Source organism: Accipiter gentilis, chromosome 10 (assembly GCF_929443795.1).
Source record: "Accipiter gentilis chromosome 10, bAccGen1.1, whole genome shotgun sequence".
In the NCBI taxonomy this organism is placed as follows: Eukaryota; Metazoa; Chordata; class Aves; order Accipitriformes; family Accipitridae; genus Astur; species Astur gentilis.
In genome coordinates this window covers 32,200,397-32,216,082 of record NC_064889.1, presented here as the reverse complement: position 1 = coordinate 32,216,082, position 15,686 = coordinate 32,200,397, and positions in this window count along the sequence as shown.

The window sequence follows — 15,686 nt, the reverse complement described above, 5'->3', positions numbered from 1 at the left end:
GGCTCAGCAGTAGCTGCATTTCTTTATTGTCCATACTTCCTGACAAGTTACTCCCTCTGGATTTAAGTGCAAGACATTGGTTATGAGAGGACCTAGGAAAGAAAAATGAAACAACAACACAGGTTTGAAAAGCCTTTGAAGAAACACAAGGGAGGTTGTTAGTCCAGGGTACCATCTCGCCTCCACCTACAGCAAAACATTTCACTATTGCTCAAACTGAGCCTAGGATCAAAGGAGATCTGTTGAACAATTAAAGGCACCGAGAAAGGGATCAGCCAAGGTATTGCCATATTCCTGGGCAGCCCTCATCAGCTTCAGGCAATTCTAGAAAGGTGGGCTACAGGTCTGGGTATGCAGCAGGCAAACAGCAACTCTATGCCCACAAGATCTCCAACAGGACATTCTTACAGGAACAAGTATCAGTCCTGAAGCACCGATATGCAGCATACATAGCAACGGCTTCATTTTAGCCTTCCTCTTTCAAGCCCTATGCACTTCAGGCATACTGCTTGGAAGGAGCTGCTTGTGTGCAACTACAAGGCTTTTTTTGCTGATAGGGTCCCAAAGGGAAATTCTGGAGGCAGCAAACATTTTCCTTCAACCTCCTCCATGTAACATTACTGTGAAACCAAGAGCCACAAGGGATAGCAGGATTCTTACAACCAGAGAAAGACAGTTTTCTTTGCTTTTAAGGAACTGGGCTGGCAATTGTGGAGAACATGTCTCTAGTACTCTATGTTCAGGAAAGACTGTGCTTGGGGGAATATCCAAATCTCTGGCAAGCACATTAGCCAAAACCAGGCTTGCTATGCAAAACATACAGCTTTTCAACTTCTTGGTCTAAGAAAAGAAAACCTAAAAAAAAAAACCTGTCGGAGTACTGGCTTTCACTTCCTTGGAGTATTATTTCGTCATCCTCTACCGCCACTGCTGAAATCAGTCTGTTAGAGCTCAGGCAGCCAGGCTGGTGAGCTCAAACATGAGGTCAGATTGGGAAATGGGGATGTATTGTAACTCGTCAGGGGTGGCCTGGTGAAAACTGAGGCCAATAGCAGAGCTGTTCACTTATCAAGCTCTATAAGAAGTATGATTCCTGGGATACACAGGGCTCCCAGCCCACAGACAAGGAAGATAGTAAGTGAAGACTGCACTTAACACAGGAGTTGGCAACATCTCAAGGGCCACAGGCCAGATGCCAGCCTCCTTTTCCAAATGAGAGGTTTTGCATGTTTCTCTGGTAGTCCTACTGGCAATCCCAGGAGATGCTGCTTCTCTCATGGTGTAGAGGCTCAGAGCCCAGCACTGCCACTCTGTGTTCAGTGTGTCCAGCTACTAACATCAATGCCCACACCAGAAGTTCTTCTATTCTTTAGTGCCATGAAAACAGGCCCTTTGTTTTTTTAAGCAAACTCCACCTGGGACCATCAAGTGAAGATGGTTATCTATTAGCTCTTTTCCATCTCCCAACAGTCCCTTTAATTCCACATCTACTTAACTACATCCTTAATTACATCCTGGACAAATAAAAGGCAGATTTGCCTTTCTGTTTGGTTTTTTTTTTGTTTGGTTTGGTTTTTTTATAAACAAACTTTATCTCCATTAGATCTTAAGCTTCTGTATGTTGTGCGTGTCAGCTAGAGTTTTAACTATGCCAATAACTTATCTGCGTGCACCTTCTCCAGAGGGCTATGTATCAAATCTTGTTTACTTGCCTGTGCCCTGTGTGCTTTCCACTTTCCCACGGCTCTGAGCTAGGGAAGAGGGCATCACAAGCTGTGCTTTAAGGACAGAGCTGGTCTACAAATTGATCAAGCTTCACTGTAGGACAAACTTGTCTTTCAGTGATGTCCAAAACATACCAAAAACCAGTATGTGACTGGAAGTCTGTGGAATAAGGAGCTGCTAAAGAAGCTGGGGGTGTGTGGACCTGTTCACAGTATTACTTGATGATATAAGAACTAAGTGAGTTCTAACTGAGAGAGAAAAGGAATGGCATTGCCTGCAGCATGAGACTGCTCCATGGACATGCCTGTGGGTTAGCAAAGGCTTGGCTTGGAAATGTTAGGGTCTTGTTTTCCCCTGCCAGTTCAATAGTTGTCTTCAGAAGCACATGCTTTTAGGCTGGGAATCCAGGGGGGAAAGAAATTACAAGAGCAAACTCTGCACAGCTATTTGTCTTGCTTTCACCAAACAAAACCAATAGCCCCAAAACTCCCAAGCTTGCCTGAATTCCACACTCACGGGCCATTTTCCAGCAAGTCCGTTCCCTTCTGCACCAAACCTTCTCTCAAAAACACTGAACACACCTTGAGAGACAACTGCATTTATTGAGGCAAAGCCCCCACTTCTCTACTGCTGCACTTGCAAGAATGCCCACAGTTTTGTCACAGAGCAAAGCCTCAGTGAACTGCGCCAGGAGGTGGGGAACAGCTTAGTGAGCCAGCTGGTCTGTGTTCTCCATGCGCTGAAATGCCCCAGGAGAGAAAGAGACAGTGGCTTTCAGGGTGGAACGCTAGGAAGCACCTCCTCAGTGTCCACACAGCAGAGTTGCAGAGAATGCAAAACTTGTTGTTTTTTATTAGTGCTGTTTTGTCTGCTTGGTATCCAGCCCCACCCAGCTAATGCCCCAGTAAAGAAACTGCTTTGAATCTATATTGTGACAGCAGATGATATGTGTCCAAGATGGAATATTTCCCCCTCTCCCACACGGTAATGGGACCACAGGCAGGCTCCTCCAGCTGGCTCCCATGTACCACAGAAAGTCCTTGCCTGGAGCAATCACTGGGAGATGGGGTCTAAGTTCTCCAAATTTGGCTGTATTACAGCCTCTGATCACTGGAACTTGTTTTAGTTCTTTCTGTAAGCACAATGACTGCTCAGCTATTGAGCATGTTCCCTATGCCCACAGCGATAGGTGTTAACATCTCTGTATTGAGTGAAGCAGACCAAGCCTTCCATCACACTTTTCTGCTTCTTGATCTCTTCACAATCCACCCCATCCCGCTTAAGCTGCAACACTGAAATGGCTCTGGTCCCAGCATTTCTTTCTCAGACACACAAAGCTGAGAAGACTGATGAGCCACTTCATGTGAAAGAATTAAAAAAAAACCCAAACTGAAAAATACACTCCCAGCAACAATGGTTGGAAATGTCAGCTGGAGTTACACAGGCTGGAAAGAACCAGGGATCCTTTATCCAAATGCCTCCCTCAACAGTCTGTGCCATCCCAGCAGGAAGCCTAGCATATCACCCAAAAGCTGACAGAGAGAGAGACAAACTGACACCACTCCAGGGCTGATATGGGTTGTGGCTTTTTTTTCCCCTTTAAAATCTATTTGATGGAAAGGAAGAAAATATTCTGTTCCTTGACTAGGAATCTCTCAGAGAGCTGTTCCCCCAAGGAGCAGGGCAGTACTGCAGACAGGTGAGGAGGTAATTTATTAAACTTATGGCTAGCTGGCCTCCCATCAGAAAAGCAGCCTCTCCAGCTCCTGTCCCTGACAGCTGCCAGGAGCAGGAGCGTTCCAGGACTCTCCACTGTTCCAGAGAGAGAAACACAAGATTCACAAAGCTCAAATCCCTCTCTGTACCCCTGGCAAAAGATGCAGGCATCTTATCTCAGCACTTCACATCTGGCTGCAAAAATTAGGCCTTGCACAGATACGAATTACAGAATCACATCTGTGTGTGGGTCTACTAATTTTAGAGCCAGAAGTGAAATATTTCTTGCTAAAGGTCTTTCCCATACTCTTCCCACTGACTTAACATCAGAAACCACCCCTCTTGACATCTGGCAGGACAAATGTGCCATTTGGCATCCTTTGGGGTGAAAAGTGCTACAGGAATGCAAGATGTAAGCCTGCTTCTTGAGTGGTATAAATCATCATGCCCCTGATTTACACTTGGAAAAATGTGGCCTCACAGTGCCTTCCTCTCTGTTCCTGACTGACAGATGCATCGGCAAAGTGCAGTCATGTTTTTAGCTGCAAGAGTAGCGCAGCCACATGGTCCTGTGATAAGGAAGATGGATTTACTGCTGGAAATCACATGCTTCTCTTCCCTCCTCTCTGTCTATTGTCTTCTATTTAACAGTTCTTCCCCTGCTTTATTTAGATACCTAGAGGGTACTGTGCTAATCTCCATCCTCCTCCTATTAACTTCACAGAGGCTTTTGCCAGCCATGGAGAGAAGGTAATTCTTTGCTACTCCAGTTACCCACCACCTATCACCTTCACACTGGGAAAACTCCAAGCAGAGTGATTGCTGGGCAGGAAAGCAGCACACTGTGCTATTGTAGTGGAAATGTGAGATCCTTGTGCTCAGGAAGGGCATGCCATTCTCTCCTGGTTCCCTGGGAGCTGCTTAGCATCTGTTCAATGGGGGTTTGTCTCACAGGCCTTAGAACTCCAGGAGGGACACTCCTGTTGCACAGTCTCAGCCGGGGCCAAGAGGATCAGCCAGTCTGTTTCTAATAATGCTGCGCAGTGACATTATTCATCTCCTCCCGTGAGATGCACTTCCTAAAGATGGGTGTCACTCTAGTGAAAAGTGTGGCACGGAAAAGTCAGGCAGGACATACACCGAGTGCGTTTGTTCCTACCTCTGCAGCTTGCATCTCAAGCCTTGTGTCCCCTTTTTTAGTTATCAAATGAGAATGAACAAGCCTACAACAGGAACAGTCTAAGCTGTGTTGTTAATGGGATGATGTCAAATTCAGGTGGTGTCCAGCCCTTGTGCTAATCTCCACTAGCCTGCCATTATAGCTCTCTCTTCTGTAGTGGGCATTTTGCACTCACTGAGATGCTACCCACTCATCTAGAATGAGTTATGCTGCAGAGCCACTGCAACAAAAGCTGGAAGAGACATCTTGAAAGGTCATCTCATACAGCTCCAAGCTTCAGTGATATCTAAACGAACCCTGTGCGAAGATGTTGGTTGGGGCTTGTTGATCTTTCCAGGCTTGAGGTTTCTCCCTAAGCAATCTACACTGCTGCATCATGCTCCACTGACAGTCATCTAGGGCACCTCCTTTGCTCCACCTTGCCTTTCCGCTTGGTCAATGTTTGAGTTCATATTTACCCCCTGATATTGCAATCATAAGTAAACGCAAGCCCAGTTTACTAAAATAATTAATACCTTAAGAGTAAATGCACAAAACAATCAAGAGCAAGAGGACACTGAGAGCTCTGTAGAAAAATAAGAAACATGGAAAATTACTCTTCTGGTCGTTCAACTATGTGTGCTATTTTGTGGAACCATATGGTAAAAAGCTCTGAGAAGCCAAGAGCAAGTTACAAGCCCTTGAGTTTACAAACTTTATGTAATTTACCCTAAAGTACTTGCAAATTACCTTACTGTGTTTCCTTCAACTGATACTGAAAGGCAGTCATTGCTGAGAGGAATATGATGAGCTGTGCTACACCACCCCAAACTTTTCCAGACAGAAGGTCTCTGAAATAAACAGAAAGAAGACAGAGCGGTAAAATGCAGTTAATCACATGAAAATTTAACCAGGTTGATGCCAACAGTCCTGCTTTTGCCCAGAGCTACATGGATATGTTTTTGCTTTCAGCTTTATCTAGATACTGGTGGCTCCACCACAATATCCGCAGAACCCTGACGGCTGAAGCCACAATGCTCCAGCAGCTCACAAGTCTAAGGCGGGCTATTTGTTTTGCCACTACCGAAGTATTTCACGGTTGTTCAGGAGGTCTATCTATTAAAAACATTTAGATATGTCAAGTGCCCCACAAATACATTAAAATAACTACACTGTTTCATAGATAGAAGTTCAGGTCCTCCCTAAAATATAATTTGATTTGAGAATTAGCTTTATCTCACTTGTAACTCACATCTACAAAATGCACATTGTCTCCTTCTCTTTCAAGATAAATAGGTGGCATTTTACTTGTGGAATTTCACATGGTTTGCTATCTAATCTATCCGGGGGAAAAAAAACCCTTCCCATCTTGTCATGTGGTTAGTATTTGGGTTCTCTGTTATCCTGTAGAACAATTTATTGTCTAGAGATTGCAGCTGAATTGCAAGACAGTTTTTCTACAAGGCCAGTTCCTTCAGTTGTTTACTGTTGCCTGTAGAACACTGTATTCAGCCAGCCTCTCACTTCTCTTAATATCAGCACTTGACAGGGTCTGGCCTTACAACTTCAAGAAACAAGAATACTGCGGTTCCATTTATGCATAAATAAATAGTGCATACTTCACTAAAAAGGCCATTCACTCTACATACCCCAGGTGCAAGTTTATCTGCTACAAACTTTGAAGTGCACCACTTGTCCGGAAAGCCAACAAAAACGGTATCTTAAGGCTGTCCGATCTTGTGCCGGGGACCCTGTTAGATGTGCTCAGTCACAGATAACTGTTCTACCTGCCTGCTCTGCTAACTGCACCCGAAATGCCAAAATCAAAACAGGCCTGGTGGTCATCAAATTTACCAGGGTTTTCCTGCAGGCCAAATCAAGTCACAATCATGCTTGCAAACCCTTGGTCACCAGTTTTATCAATCTGGTTTGACTCAGAACAGAGTCCAGGTGATCAAATTTTGTTTCAACACTGCAACTGGCAAGTGGAACTGATGAACAGAGAAGAGGTGAGCAGAACTGGCAAACAACAGACCATCCTTACACTATCCCTTCCTACATGCACCAAAAAATAACTTTAAATAACATACCTGTCAATACTGTCAGCTAAGTGACCCAAGGAGCATGCTCTCAGTACCCCAGCCACCCTTCTCCAAAACTAGCTATACAGATGGCTATTTTCTGATATTCTGTGCTCACAAAGAAGGAAAAAGAATCGAGAACATGAGACAGGCAGCTAATGCAGTGTCCTGTCCTCTAGTTGGTTTGTTTAGAGAGAGAAAGGTTTGTATGAGGGGGTCTCGAATCACTGCTCTGCTATCCCACCACATGCTGATGACCACCTAGGTTGAGGGGACAGAACCCTGCCATTACCATCACCACATGCTCTCCCAACTTAGGACACTGTGATGGACCAGTCTTGGGCTCCTAGATCCTAACCACAATTGTCTGCATATGTGTGCCCCCACAGACATTGAAAGTCACTTTTTCTCAGCTGAGTCAGTTGCTGTGACTGCAGAGGGCAGGATAAAGCCCACCATATTTTGATGCAATTAGCAAAAGGGTGTCTGCCTCATCTCTTGTTGCAGGAAGGTGAGCAGGAAGATCAACATCATAGTTACAGGCTTGTCAGTATAACATTAACAAACTGTCACGCACGATGCAGATAACTTCTGGGTACAGAATATCCATGCACAAACAAGGATAACCCACCCTTTACTAAGAAAGCATTTTCCACAAAAGGCTATAGGAGGAGCTGGCAAAAAGGATGGTGTGAGCCAGAGAGAGCAGGTGAGGCTCGCACAGCTCCATGGGATCCCACCTAGACAGACAGCGTCACTCAGCTGCAAAGACAGACCTTTGTCATGAAGAAGCCTGGGAAGACGGGGACTTCTCAAGACAGGACTTCTGCTGGAAACCAGTATAAAGGTATTGGATGCAGGTCCATCATCTTCTCTGCCTGTGCACGCAAAGTTTTGCAGTGATAAAGATGCCACTCCTCACCAGTACCAGCAGTGGAGCAGCTCTACGAGCAGCCTAGCATGGATTAAGGGGCTCCTCATAAACCTGCAGCATCTCTGCTGAGATAACGGCTGAGCTACAGGTGAGATGGCAAAGTGCAGGAGGAGAGCGACCATCCCAAATTTTGTCTGCACAAGTTCTCAGTCCTCAGAACAGGAAACCACTTGCTAACACCACAGTTAGCAGGATCTTCACAGCCATGACTGCACTGTGTCCCAGGCAGAACATTTCAGTGGTGAAAACTTCCCACACACAGGTCCAAGAGCCACTGGTGCCGGGTTTTCTTTTTATGACTTTGCATCACACAGGAATTCCTCTCTGCTGCAGTAAGTTATATTCCCAGCATCAGCATTACATTAGCATCAGATTTTCTCCCCTAGTTCTGCTCTCTGATGTGGATGTTCACCTGTGAGAACAGATACAGGGGATAAAGAAAAGTCTGGGACCACAGTCCATTGCAGATCTCAGGGGCAGCACAAAGGACTGCTGGATAATGGCATGTTAAATCAAACAGCCAAACAGAAAATTTCCCACCTCAACTGTGCTGACAGCAGTTTTTAAAAAACAAAGGAGGTGCGTAGGACAGTGTGCAATTTCCTTGGGACATTTTAGGGAACCATCTCATCAACCCACTCACAGCACTGCCAATTTAACAGTGCAATTGTAGGGTTGTTGAAACTGTCATCGTCTACACACAAAACAAGACTAAAGAACTGAGGCCCAACACTCTTGCGTGTTCATGGGCAGCTAGAAAATAGCCGGAAGATAAAATTCCCCCCTAAAAAAAAGTTGTCAGAATGCCTCTGCTCCTTTCTTAAGGTTGCTGGGTTCATACACTGTGGTACTCCCCATTTTCACTAAGGTCATACAGCTCTATCCTGCCACAAGGACAGCGATGACACGCAGGAATCCTTTATTGCAGGGCAAAGAAACACAGCCCATGGAGAAAGAATTGGCAATACCCAACCTCCAATTTTCATGCAGCGCTGCCTGAAATAGAAGTCTTTTTGCTCATGCCGAAAGTCAAACTTTACCACTACAAAGCTGATTTAAGTGTGTGGGTGTGAAAATTTCAGCATAATCTGTACAGAGAAAAGCTGGGGTTTCTATTTTCTCCATCCGGTTTCCACTGGTCTTTGTATTGCTAATACGCAGATAACATCCTGTGTAACTCATCCAATAGCTTCACATCACAGTGGAAAAAACAAACAAAACAAAGACCATGGAAGAGGGACAGATGACATCTACCCAGGCCAATCAAAACTGAAGTGCATAAACACACACAGAGGCCATCTTTTAACAAAAAGCCAAAACAAACAGAAAGTTCAGAGATCCAACAGGTGTGAGTCTCTCTCCCAGCCATTCTGACCACACATAGACCACATCTCAGAAGTATCCAGAAACTGTAACTCCTCCATTTTGCAAGACATAGTTCTGGCTTTTAAATAAAACCTCAGATGCTGGGACAAGGCTAGGCAGTCAGTCATTCCACCTCCCTGCAAATCTGTTTCCCCAGGCAGCCCTGGTTTATCCATCCAGTCACATTTTCAGTAAGTCCCTCTTACCTCCAAAGGTCACAGTCATCTTCCTTAGCTACTGGGCTACAATATTTCTCCTCCAAAAGGAAACAGCTAGATTTTTAAATGGTCCTTGCTGACATGAAAGGACACACTCCACACAAACAGAGTGGCAATTAAAGGGAATTCACTGTGACGGGAAGGATTAGAAAGATCCTGTGCTTCAGTGGGGAACCACTACACTGAGGCCAAACAGTTTACAACAAGATGAGAAATTAAGGCATGAATCTGATGCTGTTACTCATCTGAAGTCAGGACTTGCTTTACATGTGAACCACTGGTATCCTCAAAGTAAGACACTACCTCTTCGGACCTCTGCTTTCCCCGCACATTTGCCAGTCTCTAGACCCTGGTTAGTGACACCCACGCATGCATCCCACCAGATCGGCTCTCGATTAGCTCAGACATGACTACTGCAGGAACACGGGTTCCGACGAAAGCCTTGCCAGTGACACAGAACACAATGCTCTGCACTGAACCACTGCCATCACACGGGGGTTTTCTACCTGTACTCCACAAACTAGCAATGGTCATTAGAAACATCTACTGCCAGCAGACTACAGTCTTCTATGCAAAGTTCTCCTCTGCTACCAGAATTCAGGGTATCTGGAAACTGAAAGGAGCTGACAGCCAGTCCTCTGTTGCTGGAAGGCACTAAAAATTCAAAGTATCACCTTTCATAAGAGTTACTGAACCAATGTGGCCATCTTCACTTACTACAAACTAAACACTTTCACCACTTCCTTCCCCACTGTCCTGGTTTCGGCTGGCATAGAATTAACTGTCTTCCTAGTAGCTGGTAAGGTGCTATGTTTTGAGTTCAGTACGCAAAGAATGTTGGTAACACTGATGTTTTCAGTTGTTGCTCAGTAGTGTTTAGACTATAGTCAAGGATTTTTCAGCTTCTCATGCCCAGCCGGGGCACAAGAAGTTGGCACAGGACACAACCAGCACACCTGACCCAAACTGGCCAACGGTGTATTCCATACCATGGGACGTCCCATCTACTATAGGAACTGGGAGAGGGGGCGGGGAATCACCGCTCGGGCACTGGCTGGGTGTCGGTCCCTGCGCATCATTTGTACATTCCAATCCTTTCATTATTGCTGTTGTCATTTTATTAGTGTTATCATTATAATTACTAGTTTCTTCTTTTCTGTTCTATTAAACCGTTCTTATCTCAACCCAGGAGTTTTACTTCTTTTTTTCCCGATTTTCTCCCCCATCCCACTGGATGGGGAGGGAGTGAGCGGCTGTGTGGTGCTTAGTTGCTGGCTGGGGTTAAACCACAACACCCACCCTCTCATTTCCTTAAAACCAGCATCTTGAGTTAATTTCTACTTCCATCAATGATCAGTAGCAGAATTCCAACAACTGAGTTGTAGGCAGGCCTTGCAAAACAATTTCTCACATCACATGGGCTACTATTGTTTGTTTCCTTTCCAATAAAAGGCTGTAACAGTGTTGACAAGGAACACAAATTACAGAGGCAATGATCCACAAAGTCCTCTCCTTCGTGAGGATTGCAGTTACATCTTTAAGAGAGAGTTATAAAACAATACAATAAAAAGTTACAAGAACATTAGAACAATGTCACGTAAGTAGCAAATACCTACTTCAGATCTTATCTAATGTTATGTTAGCTGATGCTACGGCAAGCAAACAAAATTCAAACTCAAGTCTTGCCCTCTGGAAAGGCGGTTTCATCAGAAGAATGTGTTTTCTCTTCCCCTACAACGAAGTATAACCAGACTCTGAAAACAACCTTTTCCTCCAGCGACTCCTAGCTAGGTTACTGCACTTGACTGAGCCAACAAATACTCATCCCACAGGTGAAACAAAGCTTAACTCTTGGGTGCTGGGGGATTGAGGGAAGTTTTAAATGAGATTTTTTTAGAAAAAAATCTGGTCCTGATCAAGAGGAATTGCTCAGAAAATAGGAGTTTTCCCACCTATAGTCATTAGCTAAGTTTAGCCAGTCTCAGGAATGCTGGATAACAGGCGGATCACAACATGCAGGATTTGTGAGACATTTGCTAAGGAGAAAAGGACTGTGCACATCCTTAATTCTCTCTGAAGCAAAACAGTACTTGAAGTCTTCAGTCACAGCAACACAGGACCCCTCTGCTGTTTCTATAAAACAACAGCACCATCCAGCGGATAAACGGTACTCGCTTTTCTTCTCCTACCACCTCACTTTTACCTACATTTGTCTACGGAATATGCAGTATATAAACTTTCTTCCAACCGTGAGCATTTTAGGGCTGCATTTACATTAGCCTCGGTTAAGAAGATGTGAGCCATTTCAGGAGAGAGGTAAAAAATAGCTCCAAGAAGAACGACACTTTCTACTACCAGGCAGCTCTGCCAGCAGGAAATTACACAGCACCATATCTCTCCCAGTGTTACCTTTCCTTGAACCAGGGCTGGAATCTCTTAACCACTGTAGAGGAGGAAAAATTGACCCCAATAGAGAGAGGTAAGGACTCGTCATACCTCACCCTTGGATTTGACCACTGGGAACAACTTCACAGCCAGATGTGCTGCAGCGAGTCCACATGTGACCACATGGATAAGGCACGCAACCTCCCCTGCCACGTTTGGCCCAGTCTGCACTGCCAATTTTGGAGATGTGTTGAGACTGCTTACGATTCCCCAGGACTAGGTCGGTTGGCTGTTTCATCTCTTTCTATAGCAGCATCCCTAACAATTTGGCTTAATGCTCGAAAACAGTCACAGTCCCCACAGTAGGTTTGACACTATCCTTTCACGGAAAACAAAATCAATTATCCCCTTTCTCTGAGACAAATGAAGATGAAACAAACTATGTAATACCTCCTCTTTGTTAGTTTATTGTTCTCAATGCAATTTAGCAGTTAACAAATGCAAGCACTACACAGCATTCCCAGCAGCTGATCACACCATGACTCACTCACTACACATACTTATCTCAATGACTGCATTCCTGACCTACTTTGGGAATTAAGAAAGCATTTCAGACAAGAGATTTTCCCCTTTAGAGAAAGGAGTGTTGCACAGCTATTCCAGAGCTGTTGGCTGGGATCCAGAGATCGGATGTGTTTGATGTGCAATAAATCTATTCAAATTTAAAAAAAAGTCACAAGGACTTCCATGTTTTCCTCTGTTCCCATCCTAGCAGAAAGCCAGACTCAAATCCATCCCCATCTCCTGAGCTTATCTTTAGGAATTTTTACCATCTAGTGCTGCTTCCATAACTCAGTCTGAACATGTACTCACAGATCAGCATCTCTGCTGCTTCCCTGGACATTTAGAGAGGACTCACAAGAAAGATCACATTCCTGGAACATGTCAAAATCCCAGTAAAAACACACCTTTGTGAGAAAAGCTCTAGTCATATTATGGAGAAAGGAGAATAAAACAAAATACCATTCCCTTGCTACAAACAGAAGGTAGCAGATACCACTGTGTATTTTCCACCACCTCTGAGGTTATGTTGGTCAGACAACTTCCAGAGAAATGCAGGTACAAAAGACTGCAATATCAAGGGGTTTACAGAGATATATATCTTTGGCCCTTTTCATACAGTCCTCATGTTATACCAAAATGTGATTCACCAACAAAGTGTGGATGGTTACAAAGGCGAAGCTGCCTTCTTAAAACAGGAGATGCTTATGCCACATGTTCACTGGTTGATTACTACATAAATTCCCTATAGCCACCAGTTACTGCGAGTTTTAGAACTAGTTATTTCACTCCCCAGAGGAAATTACATTCTCTAAAATGGATTGTTATCTACAACATGTTTTTTGAACTTTGTCTCACTATTCTTATGGGAATAAACCCAGTCTATTATAGATTCAGAGACTGTGGATTTAATTCCCTGTCAAATGCATGTAGCCTGGATACAGCGATTGAGAGACATAAGGGACTGTGAGGGGTGGGGCTGGAAGGAGTGGGGCTTTTTTTGGTGTTATAGTAACTCCAAAGCTGGTCTGGAAACCCATACTTGTTCTCCTCTGGTGGATATTAATGAGGACTTTTCCCTTCAGTTCATCCTGAGAAATGCCCCTGAGGAATTTATTAAAAATATTTGACATAGTTTGCAAAAAATCCTGTAGCTCCCCTGAGCAGCACAGAAGGAATGTAAGATGGAAAATAACCTTGTGGGTGCAAAAAGCAGAGGGTTTATGGTGGGCATGGGGCCACACTCTTTCCCATCTGTAACTATTCCCACTTCCTTCAAAGGAAAGGACAGTGGAAACCCACCTCTTTGCTATCAGATACAGTTGACAAGTTCACTGGCACAATTCCTCATACTGTTGGAACAGCCACCTACTTCATCTACACTGCTAATGCACTGGGCCAAGCCAGCCCTACACCAGCTCTACAGCGCAAAGCAGATGCTATTGCATCACAGAGTGTACAGCTTACCAATTCCAGAGGCAACATACGCAAAAAAGCTCATTTAAGTGATCTGTAAAGAAAACCTGAACTCCCTATCAAAGCTACCTACAAAGCCAGAGGAAAGGAATTCTGCTTTCTTTCCCCTGCCTTCATCTCTCCCACTTACTAAAGCTCCTTAACTAAATAATTCCAGATTTTTTTTAAACCTGGATCTGCTTGGTGCCTAATGATACCAAAAAGCCGGTCAAAGAAACTCTCTAAGACTCGTTCTGGAGTTTTAGAAAGCAGGCATTCTTTATTGCAGTGCTGGATGCACGGGGGATAGATAGTTCCACCTAGCATGCATGCCACAGCTTTAGCACAAACAGGTTATATAGAATAACTAATTGCATATTAATCAGATTAGTATACATATACATAAAAATGATTATAACTGATTATCATAGTACTGCCTACATCCAATCATGCACAATGAAGGATCCATTTGAGTCAAAGGGCTGCTTTTGCAACCACCAACCCATTTGAAGTTCTTGTTGGCCATCCTTGCAGTCTTTATTCTTGTCCCTTGTTCTTTGATCTTGAAGCTTAACGCAGTTTCAATCACATGTGGTCAGTTTCAACATTGTTCTTATCTAGCGTACAGGAACATCTCATCATAAGAGCAAAGAATTGCAAAACTTACGAGCAACTACCTCTACTAGTTAATTGCTTGGCTATACTTTTGTCTATTGTTTCAATCATAGTGTTAGTATAAGATTCCTACTAATTATTTACCAAATCTCACTTTTACAGTCACCTAACAGCAAACCTTTCCACGGCTGGCACAAAATATTACAACCATCAAAATATTTAGACATACCATACAGAATGTATGGAAATATGCTATCAATTAAGACTGCCTGAGCTTGAATGAGAACTTAGAAACACATCCAAGAACACTGAAGTTGCAGAACAAAATGCTGTCATTCTCTGATCTACCCAAGATCAGATCAAGACAACACAATCTGTTCCTTATCTGCAGGATGAAGAGTCGTAACCCTAGATTACACTAAAGCATGCTTAGTGGGATGTCAGGAACACACAGAAATAAAAGCATCAGAAAAAATGTGGCCAGGAAGTATCTTGGCAAAGACCTAGGATGAACTGTTCTTGCCAAGCATGCAAGTGAGGGCAGCTGCACACACTTTACGTTGCTTTGGGCACTTTTAGGATAGATTCATTTCCTAAGGTGCCTGCGCAGGCAGACCCCAAGACCATCACCAAACATGGATTTACTAAAGAACAGCTTAAACCACACTCACTTCGACTTATCTCACTGCATTCCCCCTCCAAACCCACTGAAACGAATGTCCTGACGACTTCAGTGGACTCTGGGTCAGGTTAAACACCCGGTGAAAACTACCAGTGCACACGTGGGTTAACTTGGATGCCTTACAAAGCCGGAGCCCGGCGTGCTGCCTGTCGGCTGGCAAGTAAAGTCTAGCCCCCCTGCCTCCCCCACACGGCAGCCACACCTCACAGACACCGAAAGGGCCCTCTCTGAGCGGCCGGGGACGCCGCCGCACACCCGCCGGCCAGACATTCCCAGGAGGCTCCTGAGACCCTCCACACCGCTGAGGCAGCCCTCAGCCTCTCGGCCGAACACCGCACCGGCCGCGTTCCGCCGGCAGCTGCCCTCAGGGCCGCCCGCGACCGCCGCCATCTTACTACGGGGAGCGGCCCCGGCCCGCGCATGCGCGCTCGGCCCCGCCTCTGGCAGGCGGCGGTGCGACGTCACTCGTGGCGCGTGACGCCAGCGCCGTGCGCATGCGTACTGCACGATAACGGCGGTTTCTACGTCTTCCCAGTCTGCCCCCCCCACCCCCCGGTCGTGGCGGGTTACGGGGGCCGGCTAGGGACAACCTAGTCCCGTCCCGCGTTGCCATACGGGTGCCAAGTGGGGACACAAGTGTCCAATGTCAAGCGGCCCGGGGCTGGTTGCCATAGCAGCGGGCCCCCCTCGCCGGGCCCTGCCCAGGCTCCGCCGAGGCCGCGGCCCTCGCGGCCACGGGGACCCGCCGCGCCCGGACCGCGGTCCCCTGGTGGCCCGGTCGCCTTCCCGA